The sequence below is a fragment of the Equus asinus genome, chromosome 17 (assembly GCF_041296235.1).
Source record: "Equus asinus isolate D_3611 breed Donkey chromosome 17, EquAss-T2T_v2, whole genome shotgun sequence".
Taxonomy (NCBI): Eukaryota; Metazoa; Chordata; class Mammalia; order Perissodactyla; family Equidae; genus Equus; species Equus asinus.
This window is the reverse complement of record NC_091806.1, coordinates 27,628,644-27,651,239: the sequence shown is the minus strand read 5'-3', so window position 1 is coordinate 27,651,239 and position 22,596 is coordinate 27,628,644. Positions and strand designations below refer to the sequence as shown.

The window sequence follows — 22,596 nt, the reverse complement described above, 5'->3', positions numbered from 1 at the left end:
AAACAGATTTTCACTTCCATCTGAAAAGCGCATTGTTACATTCCAAGGAATTTTGTCTAGAATTTTAGTTATAACTGCATATAAATATATATATATATAAAATTACTGTTACTAGCTTATCACAATCATATTTTTTGCGTTGAGCAACATATCCTACAGACTTTTTTATTGAGGTATAATTGACATATAATGTTAATTTCAGATATACAACATAATGAATCAGTAGTTTTGTATATTGTTAAATGATCACCATAATAAGTCTGGCTAACATGTGTCACCATATACAATTACATTTTCTTTTTCATTTGAGGAAAACTTTTAAGATTTACATTCTTGGCAACTTTCAAATCTGCAATATGGTATTATTAACTACAATTACCATGCTGTACATTATATTCCCATGACACATTTATTTTATAACTGCCTTTATACTTTTTGATCCCCTTCACCTATTTGCCCACCCTCCACTCCAGTCACCTGGAAACCATCAATCTGGTCTCTTTTTCTTTGAACTTGATTTTTTTCATTTTTTTTTCCAGATTCCACATTTAAGTGAGATCATATGGCATTTGTCTTGCTCTGTCTATTTCACTTAGTGTAATGCCCTCAAGGGTCATGGATATTGTTGCAAATGGCAAGATTTCATTTGTTTTTATGGCTGAATAATATTTCTTTGTAAATATACCACATTTTCTTTATCCGTTCATCCATTGATGGACACTTAGGTTGTTTCCATGTCTTGGCTGTTGTCAATAACACTGTGATGAACATATCAGTCCATACAGGTTTATGATCTAGTGTTTTCATTTTCTTTCATAAATGAATGACTATTGTTTCAGTTTCTGGATCCATATACAGTTGAGATTTTCTATCTCTATTGGAGAGAAATACAGAAAATGCTTCCAGGAGTTTCCTTACCTTATGGAAGAAAGAGATGGATTCAGACTAAAGAGGATAACTGATGACAAAAAGAAGTAATAACATCACAGAAGAAATAACTGTTTCCAAGTGCTAGAGATTGTTGCTAATAGGAGAAGATTTAGTTGAATGTATAGCCTGAATCATAAGGTACTGCTCAAAGAGGTATGGTCATTTCACACTCAGGTTTATACAATAATTGGAACAGAACATATAAACAGCCTGTTTGTAGACAGTTTAGGAAACATGTTTAAATGAATGTGAAATAACGAACTTCAATTTTAATATTGATTATATACTAAATTGGTGTTTTTTAGTCTTTAAGAACATATTTCAAATTTGGAATATATCTGAAATGCAACAGATAGGTGATCTGTAAAGTCCATACATATTTAATATTTTAAATAACCATGAATAGTACAAGATACGTTTCTCAAACTATATTCAAGGGAAAATTAATCAATGAGATGTGACTGTATTTCCTACATTCTAGGAACATATCCATCAAAAGAGGTAGCATGGTTTAAGATGTGAACATGTTCCAAATTCAGAAACATTAAATTGTCAAACATCTCTACTGGATGCTTTCATGTGATGAATCTTAACAATTTTGGACCAATCTGGAAGAATTTCTCCCTTCCCATTTAGAGCTTCTTTTACCTCCTTATTTTTCAAACTATAGATCGGGGGATTCAACTTGGGAATCACAATGCCATCAAACATAGAAGCCACTTACATATTCTCCCAGGAATTATTAGAATGAGGCTGCAAGTTCATGTATGGCAGAGTTCCATAGAAAATGCTGACTTCTCTCAGATGCGAGGCACACATGGAGAAGGCTTCTTTCCTCCCTGCAGTAGAAGACAAAATTAGGATGGTAGCCATGATATAAATGTAAGAAAAGATGATAAACAATACAATGAACACCAAGTTAAATCCCACAAAGACAGCAAACATGATGGTGATGTCAATGTTGGAGCACGGAAGGGTGAGAATTGGGGGAATGTCACATAAAAACTGATTTATGGTATTGGACTTGTGGAGAACAGTGGAAATGTAAAACTGGTGTGTACAAGGATTTATTGAGCCCATGACATTTGAAGTAGCTGCCAACTGGATGCAGGCTCTTTAAGACATAATTATGGCATAGTAAAGTGGGTTACAGATGGCTTCATAGTGGTCCACTGCAAAAGCAAACAGTAGATAACAGACACTCGTCACAAATGTTGCATAAACGACTAACTGTATGACATAGTCCCTGAATCATGTTGATTTCTTTTCTACTGTGAAATTTTGCAGCATCTTGGGAGTGATAGCAGAGGTATAAGAGATATCAACAAAAGTCAAATGTTTTAGGAAAAAGTACATGGGTGTTTGAAGTCTGTAATCTGTCTTGATGAGTAGGATCATTCCAATATTACCCTTCACAGAGGTCATATAGATCACTAGAAACACAATGAGGAAGACATACTGCAACTTCTATTGGGCACCAAATCTGACAGGAAAGAATTCCGTCACTTCGGTGCTTTTTCCTTGTGTCAGGGCTACTAAAGCTTAGAAAGGACCAGGAGGAGAACCAAGAAAGGAAGGGAAATATTGGTGACTTCTTGGAGGAAAAATGCTCTTACATTTCATGTCACTTTTTTTGAATGGCATTTTCATGGCAAACACTCCAAACAGAGTTCATTGCTTTCCAAATATTCCTTCTATTTTCTTAATGAGTAATTACCACATAAAAAAGTGATATGTGAGCCATGGATTCACTTTCAAAGTAAATAAGATTTCATAGTAGAAGGCTGATGTCTAATACCTGTATTTCTATGAAATATAGATTAAAACATGTTTCCACTACATTAAACAGTTACCTATATTTGCTAAAGCCATATGTCAGTATTATTTGGTACCTTTTAAATGGCCTATAGTTTTTCTAAGTCATTTATCATTTGAATCCTAATTAATCCTAATCAAATTTAATTAATTTGAATTTAATCCATTCAAATTCCTGAAATTATTAGTAGTCATTATTGAAATTTTCTGACATAGAATCATGATCCACATATGTTTGAAGGCTTCAGGGTGTTTTGATGCTACAGTGCTTAGCATGCAACTGCTATCTAGGTGGCATTCTTCACAAGTCACATAGTCCTCTCATTTTATATATATCCATATATGTATGGATTTCTTAGAAATAGTTTTGCATTTCCCATTGCATTGTTTTGCTTTCTGGGTATATCCAAGCTGCAGGAAAATCATCTTGTAAAAATTTTGTTACTATGTAATGATAGCTTATTTTATTTTAAGTCATGAATCTCTTTGTGTTCTACTTTGAGTCATGCTACCTCTGTATCTGGTTATGTAGACAGCTGAGATGTCTTCACCTATGATTTTCCATATACTGCAAGCCCTCAATTCCTTGATTCCAATGTCTTTTCTCTTAAATACCATTCCACATTGCTGAGCAGTACTTTTTGAGGAGTACTATATCATGGACCATTGGTATGGCGGACATTGACTTACTGCTCAACCTTACATTCATCTTTTCTTCTGAGCATGGCATCAGTGCATGGTTTCAACCAAACTTTCTTTTTTTTTAAAGATTGGCACCTGAGCTAACATCTGTGGCCAATCTTTTTTTTTTCTGCTTTTTCTCCCCAAATTCCCCCTGGTACATAGTTGTTTACCTTAGTTATAGGTCCTTCTAGTTGTGGCACATGGGATGCTGCCTCAACGTGGCCTGACAAGCAGTGCCATGTCCATGCCCAGGATCCGAACCAGCGAAACCGTGGGCCGCCGCAGCGGAGGCGTGAACTTAACCTTCGGCCATGGTGCCGGCCCCTCAAACAAACTTTCTTATGTGCGGCCATGATACCAGGTTCTGCCAATAGAACATGGGTAAAAGTAATGAATGCTAATTCTAGGCCTGAACTAGGTCCTGCCTCCTCCCCTCAAACTGGAACCATATGACTTTCTAGTCTTTCTCTTCCTCATCTGTTCCCTGATTATTAACATTTATGGAAACTCTGAAAGCCATGTGTTAGAGTTTCCAGTTTAAATACAGTATACCCAATGAAATTTGAATTGCAGATAGACAACAGATAATTTTTTAGTATAAGTGAGCTATAAATATTGCATGGGAGATATTTATATTAAAAATTACTTAACAAACAATCCTTGATTGGATCCTGAACCTGAAAATAAAACATCTACAAAGGTTGCTGTTGGGAAAAGTGGGGGAATTAGAATGCTGAGTATTTATTACATAACATTATTTTAACAATATTAAATTCCTGTGGTGTGAAAAGTTGGTTATAACAAAGGTTTTCCCTGTTTATCTGTGGCTTACATTTAACTTGGCAGCTTGTGTTTTGATTTGTGAAGTCTGGCAGTCCTACCTGTGTTGCTTATTGCAGTCTCCTACAGGGTTTGTTCCTCAATGACTGTGAGGAGCAGAGTTCCCTTGCCAGAATGCCTTCTTTCTACTACATTTTACGGATTGAGAACTTCTATTGTGATAAGTCACTGAGATTTTTTTTTTATTTATTATAACAGGTAGTGTGATTTTAATCAACATTCATTGTAGTCTTGATTTTGATTACTCATGAATGACCCTTAGTCTTTTAATGTATAGTAATTTTGAATATTGCCAATATAAGAACTCACTGAATCTTGTGAGTTGTGTTTATATTTTTCAGAATATATTATTCTTCAAACAAGAAAGTGTAATTAATATATTTCAATGTCATTTTTTGTGTTGTATACCTTATCTTAGAATACCATAACATTTGTCTTTTTGGGCATTAAAAGAAATGATTATTTAAAAAAATTCTCTAAGCCTAACCACCACAAATGTTAAGTGGCAATTGTATATGAGGGTGTTGCTGCAAAATAATAGAATCAATTGTACATGAAGTATCCAAAAAAATATTCAGATTAATATTTTATCAGAAATTTCCCATTTAAATGAAATTTGTCATATTCTGTGTACTTTGGATGGTAAATGTTTAGTACTAGTGATAATACCCTTGATACAATAGATTTTTAGAATTCTGCTTTCATAATTGCTTTCAGAATCTGAATTCTGTTTACTTGCACATAAACCAATAGTGGGAATTTTTGTTCCTTGACAGGTAATTCAAAACAAGTGAGAAGGCGGGAAGAATTATTTTTGAAAACCCTATTCATCCTTCTGCTCAAGGCTGCCTCATATAATAGACAACCATAAAACTAAACTGTAAAACATCTCAAAAAGTACATGGATAAAATATAAATGAGATCACTGTACAGTCATACTGAGCGCATAAGCAAGTAATGAAAATGCCTAGCAACTGAAGACTGAAAAGGAACCTGCAAACCAGAATGGTGGTCATGAGAAGTTGCTTGGGCTGCCAAATAGATGCTACTATTACATGAAACATAGGTCTTTTGTTCAGAGAGCTCAGTGGGGGGGGGGGGGGGGAGACTTTGTCTTAGATATGCATAGTGTAGATGCACCCAAATCTACAATCTCAGTACACAATGGTTTAGAAAAATATTACCCTCATGGAAAACATCTTCTGCTATGTCAAAAAGAATTATCACCTGAGTATTTGTAACTACCACCCTGAATTCACATGAGTTTGGAGTTTAAATTTACATTACTAGATAAAAAATTAACAGAAAAATGTTCAATGAGTGGCTGGTAATTTTCCATACCTTTTAAGCCCTGTTCAATGTACTGAGAAAGCAGCTTGTTTACAAAAGCCAATTATTCTGTCCAAACTCTAGACCTCAGATTATTTCAGCTTGACATTTCAACATGACCTACAAAATCTCCTAATGAAGAGCAAAAACTAAAGCCACAAAATGTCGCTACCTAGGGATAAAAACAGTCAATAATCTTTCTTCTCATGACCGGTATTCCAAAACTTCCTATTAATTGCTGCCCAGAATCCAGCTGTTATCCTCGTTAAGTGTGGGAGCCAAAAACATTGCCCAGTGGATGAAATTGTTAAAACTTATAATTTGGGACCCTTTGCTCAGGCAGTTGTAAAAGAATGCACAAGAGCCATTTGAGTCCCCTTCTCAATGGGACAAACTCAAATGTTAACTCACACCAAAAGAATTTGTGTTCTAACACATCTGGTGATCTATATCAGACTCTGCACCATCTGATTTATTGACAGAAGGACTATGCAGAGCTTGAGACCAGAAAGTGAGGCTGCCCTAAGCCACGATGTGGAATTTATAGCCATGGGGATGCACTGACCAGAGTCCTGTTCTTAGGTTCTGTTAATACTTACACTTCTTCTCCTAACTAAACACATGATAATGAGCCTACACCTTCCTTTCTAGAGATTCGCTCTTTTACCCACAGATGATGCATAAAGTACAGGGAATTATCTTGAGTTTTAAAAATACAATGTATGTTGAACAATGCCTGGGGGCTCTCCCAAACTGCGCACCAGCCCGCCAGCTGCCATGGCAAGCTCCGCTCACCGGGTTCTAGCCCGGGAGAGGCTCAGGATAACCGGAGGTCTCCTGGGAGAAGTCCGGGGCTGGGTGGAACTCCAGCAGCTGGCAACATGGCCTGGGGGAGAAACTCTGAAGTTCCTTCCCGGCGGCGGCAGGCAGGGACTTTGACTGCCATTATCGGAGATGCCCCTCCCAGCTTCCACAACGCCTGGGGCCTCTCCCAAATGGCACGCCAGCCTGCCAGCTGCCACGGCAAGCTCCGCTGACCAGGTTCTCACCCGGGAGAGGCTCGAGACTACCGGAGATCTCCTGGGAGAGGTCTGGGGCTGGGTGGAGCTCCAGCGGCTGGCTGCGTGGCCTGGGGGAGAAACTCTGAAGTCCCGTCCGGGCAGCAGGCGGGGTCTTTGCCTGCCACTAGCAGACAGGCCCTGCCCAGCATCCACAATGCTGGGAGGGTCCAAAAGAGGAGAATCCCAGGCAGGGCAGCAACTGACCAGCTGCCACTGAACTCAAGGTATCTGGCTATCCCCCATTTAGGGCAATGGGCTCCCCGAGATCCTAGGGGAGAGGTCTGGGGCTGGGTGGAGTTCCAGCAACCTGGCACTGTGGCCCAGGGGGGAAACTCTACAGTCTCGCAGAAGCCTCAGCGATAGCTTCTGCACAGCACTAGTAGAGAGCACCCATATGGCAACCACAAGGCTGGAAGACCTTGGGACAAAATTAGCGTAGCTAGGGGAGCTAACCACAGACTGTAGAAAATGCCCATAGCTCTGCTGTGACCCATAGTGGACAAGTGAGATTTTGTGGGTGCCGACAGCGACAGAGCTGCAAATATAAGTGATCCTGCCCCTGGCCGCTGGGAAAGCCCATAAAACCACTGCAAAACCTAAGGACGGACCACGTCTAGGTGGTCTGCAACAGTAGGCACCAGCAGCCTGAAGCCCCCCTGTGACGGCCTCCACAGCTGAAGAGGGAACCCACAGGATCACTGTGACTGCGTGGAGAGGCCCAGGCCCAGTTAGCAACAGCTGTTAGGGTTCCTGGTTGGAGCAGTATAAACAGCTGTCCACCCACCACACCAGTAGAAACAAGTGGAAGCAGAAACTATCTCTATGTGGAGGCACAAGTCTACAACATCAAGCAATATGAAAAAATATATTAAATCTCCAGAACAGAAGGAAAATGACAAACACACAGAAAACAATCCCAAAGACAATGAAATATACAACCTAAATGATGATGACTTCAAAACAGCCATCATTAAAAAACTCAATGAGTTATAAGAGAATTCAGATAGACAACTCAACGAATTCAGGAGCTATGTCACAAAAGAGTTCGATGCTATAAAGAAGAACCAAACAGAAATACTGTAAATGAAGAACACCATAGAGGAGATTAAGAAAAATCTAGATGCACTGAACAGTAGGGCCGATAATATGGAGGAAAGAATTAGCAATTTGGAAGATAGAAATATATAAATGCTGCAGACAGAGGAGGAGAGAGAGCTAAGACTAAAAAGAAATGAGGAAACTCTCTGAGAATTATCTGACGCAATTAGGAGATGCAACCTAAGGATTATAGGTATACCAGAGGGAGAAGAGAGGGAGAAGGGGGCAGAAAGCCTATTGAAAGAAATAATGGCTGAGAACTTCCCAAACCTGGGGAGGGAGATGAAACTTCATGTGACAGAAGCCAATAGATCTCCAAACTTTATCAATTCAAGTAGACCAAACCCAAGACATATAGTAGTGAAGCTAGCAAAAGTCAACGACAAGGAGAGAATACTAAGGGCAGCCAGGCAGAAGAAATTAACCTACAAAGGAACCCCCATCAGGCTTTCAGCAGACTTCTCAGCAGAAACTTTACAGGCTAGAAGAGAGTGGAATGATATATTCAAAAATCTGAAGGACAAAAACCTGCAGCCGAGAATTCTCTACCCAGTGAAAATATCCTTCAAATACGATGGAGAAATAAAAACTTTCCCAGATAAACAAAAATTAAGGGAGTTCATTGCCACCAAGCCTCCTATTCAAGAAATGCTCAGGAAAACCCTCATTCCTGAAAAATCAAAAAAAGGAAAGGGACTACAAAACCAAGAGCAAAGGAGATAAGTAGAAGGACAACAACAGAGAGTAGCAGCTCTACATCAGAACAGACTAAACCATGGGACGAGAAACAAAGGAAATTGAAGAGAACTGGAAAACAAGAGATAAAATGGCAGTGGTAGGCCTCCACATTTCAATAATCACTCTAAATGTAAATGGATTGAACTCTCCAATCAAAAGACACAGAGCGGCAGGATGGATCAAAGAACAAGACCCAACAATATGCTGCCTCCAGGAAACACACCTCAGCCCCAAAGACAAACACAGACTCAGAGTGAAGGGACGGAGGACAATACTCCAAGCTAATAATGAACAAAAGAAAGCAGGTGTCGCTATACTAATATCAGACAAAGTAGACTTCAAAGTAAAACAGGTAAAGAAAGACAAAGGAGGGACAGTATATAATGATAAAAGGGACTCTCCACCAAGAAGACATAACACTTGTAAATATATACGCACCCAACACAGGAGCACCAAAATTTGTAAAGCAACTCTTAACAGAACTAAAAGAAGACATCAACAACAATACAAGAATAGTAGGGGACCTCAACACACCATTAACACCAATGGACAGAACATCCAGACAGAAAATCAACAAGGAAATAATAGAATTAAATGAAAAATTAGACCAGATGGACTTAATAGATATATATAGAACACTTCATCCCAAAACAGCAGGCTACACATTCTTCTCAAGTGCGCATGGAACATTCTCAAGAATAGACCATATTCTGGGAAACAAAGCAAGCATCAATAAATACAGGAGAGTTGAAATAATACCAGGCATCTTTTCTGATCACAATGCTATGAAACTAGAAATCAACTACAAGAATAAAGCAGAGAAAGGTGCAAAAATGTGGAGACTAAACAACACGCTACTGAACAAACAATGGATTATTGAAGAAATCAAATATTATCTGGAGACAAATGAAAATGAGAACACGTCATACCAAATCATTTGGGATGCAGCAAAAGCAGTCCTAAGAGGGAAATTCATAGCAATACAGGCTCACCTCACAAAACAAGAGAAAGCTCACATAAGCAACCTCAAACGACACCTAACAGAATTAGAAAAAGAACAAACAAAGCCCAGAGTCAGTAGAAGGAGGGAAATAAAAATAAGAACAGAAATAAACGATCTTGAAACTAAAAAGACAATAGAAAGGATCAATGAAACAAAGAGTTGGTTCTTCGAAAAAATTAACAAAATCGACAAACCCTAGGCCAGACTCACCAAGAAAAGAAGAGAGAAGTCTCAAATAAATAAAATTAGGAATGAGAGAGGAGAAATCACAACAGATACCAAAGAAATACAAGGGATCATAAGAGAATACTATGAAAAACTATATGCCAACAAATTGAACAACCTAGAAGAAACGGACAAATTTCTGGACTCTTACAACCTCCCCAAACTGAATCAGGAAGAAATGGAGAATCTGAATAGGCCAATCACAAGTAAAGAAATAGAAACAGTAATCGAAAAGCTCCCCCAAAATAAGAGTCCAGGACCAGACGGCTTCTCTGGAGAATTCTACCAAACATTCAAAGAAGACTTAATACCTATCCTTCTCAAACTATTCCAGAAAATTGAGGAAGATGGAGTACTCCCCAACACCTTCTATGAAGCCAACATCACTCTGATCCCCAAACCTGACAAGGACAACACAAAGAAGGAGTACTACAGGCCAATATCACTGATGAACATAGATGCAAAAATCCTCAACAAAATTCTGGCAAACTGAATACAGCAATACGTAAAAAAAATTATACACCATGATCAAGTGGGATTTATACCAGGCACACAGGGATAGTTCAACATCCGCAAGTCAATCAACGTGATACACTACATTAACAAAATGAGAAGCAAAAACCACATGATCATCTCAATAGATTCAGAGAAAGCATTCGACAAGATCCAACACCCATTTATGATAAAAACCCTCAGTAAAGTGGGTACAGAAGGAAAGTACCTCAACATAATAAAGGCCATATATGACAAACCCACAGCCAACATCATACTCAATGGACAAAAACTGAAAGCCATCCCTGTGAGGACAGAAACAAGGCAAGGGTGCCCGCTTTCACCAATCGTATTTGACATAGTACTGGAGGTGTTAGCCAGAGCAATTAGGCAGGAAAATGAAATAAAAGGAATCCAAATAGGCAATGAAGAAGTAAAACTCTTGCTGTTTGCAGTTGACATGATCATATATATACAAAACCCAAAAGAATCCATAGGAAAACTTTTAGAAGTAATCAACAGCTACAGCAAAGTTGCAGGGTATAAAATCAACATACGTAAATCAGTAGCATTTCTATACACAAACAATGAACCAACAGAAAAAGAACTGAAGAACTCAATCCCATTCACAATCGCAACGGAAAGAATAAAATACCTTGGGATAAATTTAACCAAGGAAGTGAAAGATTTATGCAATGAAAACAAGACTTTCTTGAAAAAATTGACGACGACATAAAGAGATGGACAGACATTCCATGCACATGGATTGGAAGAATAAACATAGTTAAAATGTCCATACTACCTAAAGCAATCTACAGATTCAACGCTATCCCAATCAGACTCCCAAGGGCATTCTTTACAGAAATTGAACACAGAATCCTGAAATTCTTATGGGGCAGCAAAAGACTGCGAATTGCTAAAACAATCCTGAGTAAGAAAAACAAAGCCAGAGGCATCACAATCCCCAATTTCAAAACATACTACAAAGCTACAGTGATCAAAACAGCATGGTACTGGTACAAAAACAGGTCCACAGATCAATGGAACAGAATTGAAAGCCCAGAGATAAAACCACACATCTATGGACAGCTAATCTTCGACAAAGGAGCAGAGGGCCTACAATGGAGAAAAGAAAGTCTTTTCAACAAATGGTGTTGGGAAAACTGGACAGCCACATGTAAAAGAATGAAGATCGATCATTCTTTCTCACCAGTCACAAAAAATAAACTCAAAATGGATCAAAGACCTAAAGATTAGGTCTGAAACAATAAGTCTTCTAGAAGAGAATATAGGCAGTACACTCTTTGACATCAGTTTCAAAAGAATCTTTTCAGACACTATAACTCCTCAGATGAGGGAAACAATAGAAAGAATAAACAAATGGGACTTCATCAGACTAAAGAGTTTCTTCAAAGCAAGGGAAAACAGGATTGAAACAAAAAAACAGCCCACTAATTGGGAAAAAATATTTACAAGCTACTTATCCGACAAAGGATTAATATCCATAATATACAAAGAACTCACACAGCTTAACAACAAAAAAACAAACAACTCAATCAAAAAATGGGCAGAGGACATGAACAGACATTTCTCCAAAGAAGATATAAGTATGGCCAAGAGACACATGAAAAGATGTTCATCATCCCTAATCATCAGGGAAATGCAAATCAAAACTACACTAAGATATCACCTTACACCCGTTAGATTGGCAAAAATATCCAAAACCAAAAGTGACAAATGTTGGAGAGGTTGTGGAGAAAAAGGAACCCTCATACACTGTTGGTGGGAATGCAAACTAGTGCAGCCACTATGGAAAACAGTATGGAGATTTCTCAAAAAGTTAAAAATTGAAATACCCTATGACCCAGCCATCCCACTACTGGGTATCTACCCTAAGAACCTGAAATCAGCAATCCCAAGAATCCCATGCACCCCTATGTTCATCACAGCATTATTTACAATAGCCAAGACATGGAACCAACCTAAATGCCCAGAACCTGACGACTGGATACAGAAGATATGGTATATATACACAATGGAATACTACTCAGCCATAAAAAAGGACCAAATTGTTCCATTCGCATCAACATGGATGGACCTTGAGGGTATTATGTTAAGCGAAATAAACCAGACAGAGAAAGACAAACTCTATATGACCCCACTTATATGTGGAAGTTAACGTATGGACATGGAGAACCGATCAGTGGTTACCAGGGAAAAGGGGGGGTGGGGGGAGGGCACAAAGGGTGAAGTGGTGTACCCACAACATTACTAACAATAATGTACAACTGAAATCTCACAAGCTTGTAATCTACCATAATCTTAATAAAAAAATCTAAAAATATATATATATATGTATATATATATATATATATTAATTAAATGTATGTTGAAGTGTCAGTACATTGTCTGGCACTGGTCAGATTTCAAGAGCTACTGCATTCACTTCCTAACTGTTCTCTTTGCTTCCCCTCTTCTTTCTCATCAGCACCTTTGACTTGAAGTTCTATCTACATGGAATCCCCTGGATATTTGCATGAGGGACACTTTTTATCATTCAAGTAACCTTATATCCAAGCCAATCCATTGTCACCTTGTCCCATATTCTAGGGAGTTTCTTTATATACAAATCTTCTAGCTCACCAATTCTCTCTTCAGAAGTTAATTTCTCTAAACAAAATTAAATGAAATTGAATTGGCTTTTCTCTATAATGACTCCTCTCAGTATATGACTTTGTTTATTAGCCAATCTCTAACCTTTATCCTCTCCTATCTTCTGCCTCATACATTCTCTTGTGGTTCCTGCTAGGACTCAGTTAATCTCATTTAGCTTTGTTGGCTCATTTTTCTCCCCTCCAACTCTACAGTGGCAATGTCCTTAAGATTCTCAGTCAAATCAAGTCTCTTCCTCTAATCTTTTTCTAGGTGACCTCTGTGGACAGTATGCCCAAGCAGGTATGTTTTGTCCTTATTTCCCCTCCAAGGTCCAGAAGTGCATTTCCTGCAATTACCTGCTAGACATCTCTCCTGAGGTTTTCTTTCAATATTGTAAACTCAGGATGTTGAAAAACAACTCTTCAGTTTTGCTTCATCTTCTACTTTTCCTCCCTTGGTTAATGTCACCACCTACAATTCAAACGGTGGTTTGTATTTGGGTTTCCTCAACGTTTAATGACTTTCCATGTTCCATGGACCCAGCCAATACAGTGTGTCTTCATTTATTATTTTCCATTTTCATATTTGTACCACCAGTCAAACTCAGGTTCCTTTTCTCTCTCACCCAGGTTGTTACAATAGTCACTTCTCTGGTCTCCCCTCCTCCATGCCACTCACTCTTCCAATCTTCCCTTTGTGGCTTCAAGAAATGTCCTTCTAGAGCCCAATTCCAATTACACTGATGTCCAGCTCAGAGATTCTCTCTGGACCCATGTAGTTTACTTAATCGAGCAAATACTTCCCAGCCTGGCATTTTAGATTTTTTTCAATGTGAAGCCCAATTTAAATTCCCAGGCTTCTCTTGCATTAATTATTTAATTGTTCATTAAGATATTTAGAGCACCCAGTCAATGTGCTACAATGGACTAAGGCTGGTGGTAAACCAGTGAGTAACAGCATACTGCCCTCATGCAGCGTTCAGTCTAGTGTGTATACAGGCAGAAATAAGTTGTATCAGTGAGGTACACAGGTCACAAGAGCATGTTAAGGGAGAATTAACCTGGGTGGTTGAATCAGGGAAGAGTTCCAGGAAAAACATGGCTCATACAAATAAAATTATTTTTGAATTCTGCTGAAAAGCTGAGGTGTAAAACACTCTTGAGTTTCTCCCTATCCATCTAAATACTGTATCTTGAATAGGTGAGTAATCAATAATCTCTAGTCATGATATATGGGGAAAGACTTAAGACAAGAATAAGAATTGAGAAAATGTGGGATTGTACCCAAGGTTTTCACTAATCACCAGATGACCTTCTAGGGTTTTAACCTCCTCCTTGGTAAAATATGAAGAGCAATCCTTTTTTTTTTTTTTTTTTGGCTGAGATTAAAAGAGTAACATGAGAGAAAGGATGAGAAAATATCATGAATAGATATAAGATCCCGTTCCCTCTCTATCACAGATATGGCTTAGACAGAGAGAATCTGGAAAGTCCCTCCCATAAATGTTGTAGAGACTGACTCTCAGATTATTATTGTTTTCTCTTTCTTTAGGGCATGTCTACCTAACTGACCCACTGATAAATTATTTCCATATACCATTCAGAAATTGCAGCAGAGAGAAAAAGACTATATTCATTTTGCTCATGAATCACTGTTTTTTCTGCAAAAAGCAGAGTTTACTTGATTTGCTTTCAGATCTATTTCCCATCTATTTACTCCATTCACGAGTCATCAAAGTTATATCAATTTCAACAAGTGCAAATTTTATTTCTGGAGACAAATTTTATAGAGAGCTGTCTACAAATTTGAACCAATTGGAAAACAGCGATTTCTTAAAAAGCAGCACAAGGTGCGGCTGATCTGAAATATTCCACATACCAGCACCAAAGCAACTGACAATTGCCTCCAGGAAAGAGTCGACTTTTCCTCTGACTTTCTCAGGACAGGGGAGGGAGGGTGGAAAGGTCCATTACCTGAATCTCACAATGACGTAAGAAACCATCTCTGCTTTATTTCTGTGATAAAGATTTCTGAGTAAATCCAGAAACATTTCATCTATCTAGTGCTGGTGGTTAAAGGGCAGAATAGTGTGCCTAAAGAAATATTTTTGTAAAATGAAACTTGTTGTGTATAATGATGATATAGTATTCATTTTAGCCATTTTGAGTGACAGACATATTTCTAATATGAATCCAGATCCAACCCCCTGTTGTTTAATCTACTTAAGCCTCAGTTTGCTCAAATGGAATGACAGTAGATAAGACTAGGTGATTCTTAGATTCTTCCGATATAATGATGCCGTGATTTATGGTCTACTTCCCTATCTTCTTAGCAACCTAACAATTAAACATGTTTCTTAATGTTTGTGGGTCCTCATTTTGATTATGGAAAGACTGTGCCTAATATTAGTAACAGCCGCCAATTATAGAGCATTTCCCATATGTCAGGCTGCATTCAGCACAACACATGAATATCACATATAATCCTAACAACATCCCTATTGGGTTGAAGCCATCATCTATCTCCATTTTACAACTGAAGAAACTGAGGTTATAGATATTAGCTAACTTGTTCGAAGTGACCCAGCTAACTAGTGGTTGAGTTCCCACAGAAGGCAGTTGTTAAAGCAGCAGTTCTTAATCCCGGCTGCAAGTTGGAATCACCTGTGGGGATTTCAAACCAGTGCTAATGTCCGGATGCCACCACAGATGAATTAAATCAGAACATCTAGAGAGGGTGGCTTGGCAGCAGTGTTTTCTAAAAGCTCTCTTGATGACTGTAAATGACAGCCAGAATTGAGAAGCTGGAATGACTACTCTGGAGCCTGCATGATTTAGTACTGTGCTGTGATTTCTTCCACTCATCAGCTTATGAACATTGGCTTAGGTAATTAACCTCTTAGAACATCAATCTTGGCTGTCAAACATGAGTGGTATAATCCTGCATCTCATGAGCATTATATGAGACAGTCACCTAAATGGGCCATTTCTGACCTTCACACTTGGCAGGCTCTCATCTAATGTGAGTTCCCGTCTGCCTTCCTTATCACTTGCTGTCAGTAGTTTATTCTCAGGACTCTGGGATCCAACTCCAGCATTCCCTTCTTTCTCTTATAAATTGGCCACTTCTAAGTCACTAGAGGCTAGGGAACCAGATAACCAGGAATATATTTATTTTCCAGTTAAATGAAACTTCTCACATAAAATGGCAACTTCTAACCATTTTGGGGACAGACATATTTCTAATACGAATCCAGATCCAACCTTACGATATTTAATCCACTTAAGCCTCAATTTGCTCAAACGGAAACAGGATAGATAAGACTAGGTGCTTCTAAGATTCTGCCAATTCAGTACAAAACCAGCACATTCAGGATAAACAAATAGGTTCTGAGTCAGTGCCTTTGAGTTTTCCTAAGATAGTCTGGCTTGAATGCAAGGATTTGGCTTAGGCAAAGGCTCAGAGGCATTTACACCGGAGCCTGAATATATAGTCACCAAAACCTACAATGTCATAGAAAAAGCAGAGATCTATTTAACTCCTAATGTTAGAGATGAGAACACTAGGGGCCAGAGATAACATGGGATTTGCTCAAGGTCACATTGTGAGCATTAACAGAACCAGGGATAGAAGCCACTCTTAGCAGTCCTGTACTGTTATCTTAGTTTGTTCATTCATTCATTCAACAAACACTTATTGAAGTCCTGCTATGTGCCTGGTACTCTGCTAGGTGCCACACTGCAGAGGTACATGCAACTGTGTGCCTGCCCTCCTGCAGCTTATGTTAGAGGGGATAAGACCAACAGCCATCACTGCCCTGACTTTTTCCAGCAATCTAGGTTTTGCAAAACTTGACTCTTGAACAGAGCCATCTGATCTTCCTTATGCATTCTTCTCTTTCTCTTAAAATTTATCTATTTTCCTGCAATTTGTACTTAATTTTTTCATAGCCCAAACCTTGCAGAACTAATCAGGCTTGCTGGATTCCCCTAGTTTCCCAGAGATAAATGTCCAGACCACTTCTAAGAATATTCCCTCTCATGCTTTTACAGGTATTTCTTCATTTGTAAAGACAATCTTTCTTATGTGAGGGGGCTCCTTAATGGGGTACCAGAGATTGAGCTAAATCATTTATTGGGGTAAGGAAAATACTAGAACTTCTTAAATAAAAATAAACCTTTTTCTCAAAAAATTCTAATTTTAACATGTATATTATAATGTTATATTACACACATATATATATATATAATATCTTCATTTTTAGTATGATTACATTTATTTGTGGGGTTTTACAAACATGTTTTATTGATATGAGTGCACAAACAAATTTGGAGACCGCTGCCTCAGGGAAATGACTTTCAAGAATCCCATCATAGTCTCTCAACATCTGTGCTCTGAGATGACTCATCACAAATTTGTGCTTCAGGTGGTTCCACTTGGACTTCTTAAATATGGACACGTGTGTATGTCATGATGCAAAAATGAACTCTGAGCCTAGAAAGATGAAGTTGTTAGAGAAATTCAGAAGTCAAGAAATTAATAAATTAGCCTGCTATTAGATTCAGGAGCCTGTTTGAGAAAAAGAGTGGGAGATCTCATCTGACCTCAAGCTAAGTTTACTTTCTATTTCCCACACATATCACATTCTTTCCCACTTCCCTGCTTTTTGCAGAAGAGGTTTTCTCAGCCTAGAATGCTCTCCTTGTGCCTGTCAGAATCTTGCAATGTGGAGTGGAAAGAGTATGACCTGTGGAGTCAGGCAGGTTTGGGTTCCAAACCTTCTTTAACAGTTATGAGCAGCATGATTCTTGGTAAGTTATCAGTAGCTTGTACTTCAGTTCTTCATCTGATAAGCAAGGATAATAACACCTTACTCATGGAGCTGTTATGCAACTTAAATATATGTAGGGCCTGGCTATCCTTTGCACCAAACAAATGTTTGTTTCCTTTCTTGTTTCCAAAAGCTCCTTTTCAAGGAATAAAGCAAATTAGCTTTTCAAGAAAAAATTAATATATAAAATTCTGCCATTCGGGGCCAGCCCCATGGCTGAGTGGTTGAGTTCGTGCACTCCGCTTCAGTGGCCCAGGGTTTCTCCAGTTCGAATCCTGGCCGCAGACATGGCACTGCTCATCAAGCCATGCTAAGGCGGCATCTCACATGCCACAACTAGAAGACCCACAACTAAAAATACGCAAGGATGTGCTGGGGGGCTATGGGAGAAGAAGGAAAAATAAAAGCTTTTAAAAAAAATTCTGCAATTAACATTGATGTTAATTCTCCACAAACCTTCTCTAGTTGTTCCGATCAGAATTAAATGCCTCTTTCTGCTCAAAAAAACACATGCTTGTGCCTCTCCTTGGCATCAATGTCATTCTGTCATAGAGTATGTTTAGATATTTGAATGACAGTCACCTCCAGTGGATGACATTTTCCAAGGACAGGGACCAGATGCATTTGCCGTTGTGCCCACAATGCATTGTGCTCCTCATAGAAGGCCATGCTCAGAGATCCATACTTTATTCACCAATGATTCACTAAATTCCCTGCTTTGTGCCAGCTGCTAGTTGTCATTTCTAGGGAAATTCACATGTTCTTAATCCTCGTATAGTAAGATGTAGTCTCTGCTCTAAGAATTCATGTTTTGATGTATTGATAAATGTTGGTTGAAAAATGAATGAAAGAAAAAGGTCTGAGAACAGAACTTCAGTTACTCAACTTGTGTAGGTAAAATTGGGCAAAGTGTAGCAACTGTCATGAATCAAAGATTTACCATATACTAAGGTGTTTTACACATTAACTTGTTTAGCCCTCCTCAGAATATTTCCATGAAAAAAATTATGCCATTTTATAGACAAGAGAATTTTGGGCCCAGTGAATTTTGGTAAATTGACGGTCTTAGACACTAATGAGTAGTCTGCCAAGAAATGTCAGGCAGCTGCTGACACCAATCTCTTTATAAAGAGGGAAGAAAAAATTCTGAGCCTTCCCTTTAAGCCATTGCCAGGATGCCTGCTTACCTGAGAAACTGTGAGAGAAAAGGAAATGAATACGGTAATAGGCCAGCCATTGCCAAAATGCCACAGCGTTAGCCAAGCCAGGGCTTCCCACATCAAGATCCCGGCTTGATGAAGGAAAAAGAACCTCAGGTTGGCATAGAACATGTTCATAGCCTCCAATGTCCTCTGCAATTCTTGGAAATCTTCCACCAGCTGGGACTGTGAGATAAATATTCAAGGAAGGAATTAGGTCCTTCAGGGAAAAGGGAACACATATGAACATAATGAAGAAACTTATGAATGACTTAATTTTATGAACAGACATTTGTTAATATTAATAAATTTAACTGGGCAGAAGTAAAAACAGAAAAAACAATGAACAAACAAAATCTTTGAAAAAGTTATGATACTTTCTTTTTCTCTGGAGAAGAGAAAGATGAGTAGTGATTTGTAAACATTCCTCAAACAGCCATAGGATTCAGTTAGAATTAGTTTCTTTTTCTGAGTGGGTGGTGGTCGGTAAAGAGAGACATAAGTATAATGGTTGTCTTTTAAACTATCAGTGTTATTTCAGGTGTCAATTGATCTTTGGTTATGTTTTGGGGAACTCTGTTGTCTATATGGATCTGTGTTACTGCAGTTAGTGTTACAGTTTAAAGAGTGTTTTCAATGTCATCACCTGTTTATGTGTGCAAAGCGCTCTTGTCTAGAAGATGATGAACAAGACAAATATAATTCACTTAGATTAGTTCAAAGTATGACTTTCCTGTGAGCTGCTTAATTGGGCTCCAGAAACAAGGCAGGATCTGCAGTGACTTTAGTGTCTGTCTGCTGGTTGAGGGGAATTCCTTCTGTGTACATGTATTGTGCATATGTGCATGTATGTATGTATAAGGCAAGGATTGATTTCCAAACTTGTCACATTTTACTGGAGAGTCAGTGAAAAGGCTGAGAAGAAATCTCTTAGCTTAATGGCTTTAATGGGTTTAAAATCAAGACACCTGGGCCTGCCCAGTGGCGCAGCAGTTAAGTTCACACATTCCACTTCAGCAGCTTGGGGTTTGCCAGTTTGGATCCTGGATGCAGACCTATGCGCTGCTTGTCAAGCCATGCTCTGGTAAGCGTCCCACACATAAAGTACAGGAAAATGGGCACGGATGTTAGCTCAGGGCCATTCTTCCTCAGCAAAAAGAGGAAGATTGGTGGCAGATGTCAGCTCAGGGCTAATCTTCCTCCAAAAAGAAAAAAAAATCAAGAGAGTTGAGAAAATGACCAGGGTAAAAGAAAGAGAGCAGGATTGTTCAGATGTAAGTAAGGAGAGGAATTTGAAATAAAAAAGAAAGAGCTAAGAACATACTTCTAGAAGTCAAAATTTTATTACAACATTTACTAATGCAACTTTTAACCTACACACTGCCTGGGAAACCTCTGGATGGGCTCATCTCTCAAGCCCCCCTCACCCTTGGAATTCTGATGGCCATCGATAATTTTAATAAGTCATGTCTAGAGTGCCTCCCAGCCTGGTCATCTTTTCCCACTCATTTTTTGTACAGATGAGGGGGTCACCAAAGCTCGGAAAAGAGACAGGTCTGAAGTCATCAGCTAGTCAGTGACAGATGCTGGACTTAAAACTATACTTCCTGACTCACAGTTTTGTGCTCAAACAGTAATTCTCTCTCTCTCTCTATAAGTATATGGGTAAATAGAGATAAAAGATGTACCAAAGAAAGTTTATTTTCTTTCTTTAAAATTTAAAATTTTACCCCCTGATACCAACACTCTTTTAAATGATGAATGATTATCTCATAGCTCACAGTCATTGGTGGGATCTTCTTTTCCTTAGAGAAAAATTTCAGGAAAAATAATTAAGCTTTGCATCTTCTTCCCTTTTTAACCTGGAGGTCCTGCTCTAAATGATGGGAACATATATAGAGGTTTGTCAATTACTAGTGCCACCATTAGTTCATGCTATTGATAGTAGCTAAAATTAATTAGCATTTCCTATGTTCCAGACACTGTGCTTTAAATACCTTCATCTCTTTCAATAATCTCCCAATAATTCTTATGAGGTTGATGCAATTGTTGTTGCTATTTTATAGAGAGAGAAATGAACCACAGAGAGGTTTAGTAGTTGGCCTACACCCATAAACTTGTGGCAGGGCAGAGTTGTGTGTCTAAGCTGTACACCCTCAGAGCCAACTCTTCTAAGTACAAAGCTGTGCTTCCTGACGCACAACCTTGCAGGATGCGTGTGGACCTAAGGAGCCAACTTGAGTCTTTATCTCAGGTCTGCATCTAAACATTTCGGTGACCTCAGATTCCTCCTGTCCCTCTGGGAATTGGTTTCTTCATTTCTTAAAGCAGAAAACTAATCCTTAATCTATTTGCCTCACCATGATGTATGGATCAACACTTTGGACAAATTATTTCCAAAGAATTATACGAACGTAAGCTGTTTAAAAAAATACATTGCAAACAACTGAAATGCTCAATATTGGTTTAAATCCCTTTAAGCTTAATGTAAAACCATCCTCATGAATTTTTAGTCTTCTAGAGACCCCGTCCTTTGGGAGACAGTATTTCAGATAACCAAAGTTTTAGAGAAAGAATGAGTGGCACACGGCCTTGGGAATACCTAAGGAATTGGACCAGATAGAAGTGACACGGAGTCCCAGTTCTTTAACACACCAGCTGTGGGAATTTCTGAAACTAATGTTTTCTCCCTGAAGTATAATTTCCCCAAATGTGAAAAGAGCCATAGTCAAGATATTAGCATGTTTCTTTTAATAGCTATTTATAGAGTTCTTAAGGCATGACTGATCTTGGGCAGGTAGATCTTGAGGACACAGAGATAAGCAAAATAGACATATTCTCTGCTCTCATGGAACTTAGTTTCACAGGGATTATAGATAGAGACATCAAACAAAGAAATACAAGCAGTTCTGGAAAAATCATATAGGCATAAATTGCCTGACATGAAGTAGGTGCTTAGAGACGTAGAATTACTGTTGGGTACAAGACCAAAACTTCCGTTCCTTTCTTTCACAGCACTTTAAGAGTTCTGAGTGTCTAGGGAGGATGAAGTTGTTTTTGCAATATACAGAATCCACTCATTCCTGCTACTGTAGGCCCACCTAGGCATGATATCTTGTTTTCACAGAAAATGATAAGTTGGCCCTGAAATATACCTTGTCCCTATCCCTCTACATGCTCATGAGTCCTTAGACCTTACATACATTTTTGTTCCTTTCCTGGCTGGGCACCCCTGAGGTGAGCTCTCTGGTGAGCAATGGCATGAGGTACAAGTACACAAAGTCATGCTTCAAGTGCTTGACTCTGAAGATATCCTATAAATCATAGAGAATTATTAGAATTATTAGAGGCTTAAAAGACTGTGGATATGCCTTTATCATCTCATCCTATGCCCATCTTTGGAACCAGTGCCAACTCTGTTATAGAGAATTTGCTTCCAACCCCAGGCTGATGCTTCAAGTTGGTCAAAATTACCCTTAGTAACCATCTCTGAAAACCTCATTCTGGAGATCCACCTACTGAGTTCACTGCTTCGCTAGTCAAGTCCAATGTTGCCAGGTTATCACCAAGCATTAGAAGAGATCACGGTGTATTTTACTGAGCAGCAGAAGAAAGCATTGGATTGAATTAATGCACCATGATGAATCTTCAATGCCCAACAACAGGCTTGGTGTGGAAGTTGCTCACACTCTCTGA

The 22,596-nt window shown here is 38.6% G+C and overlaps 1 pseudogene; it reads right to left on the bottom strand.

The window, feature by feature from the left end:
• Window positions 1-1,482: 1,482 nt before the first annotated feature.
• On the bottom strand, window positions 1,483-3,742 carry LOC106826110 (olfactory receptor 5AK2-like; annotated as a pseudogene).
• Between the last annotated feature and the right edge of the window lie 18,854 nt (window positions 3,743-22,596).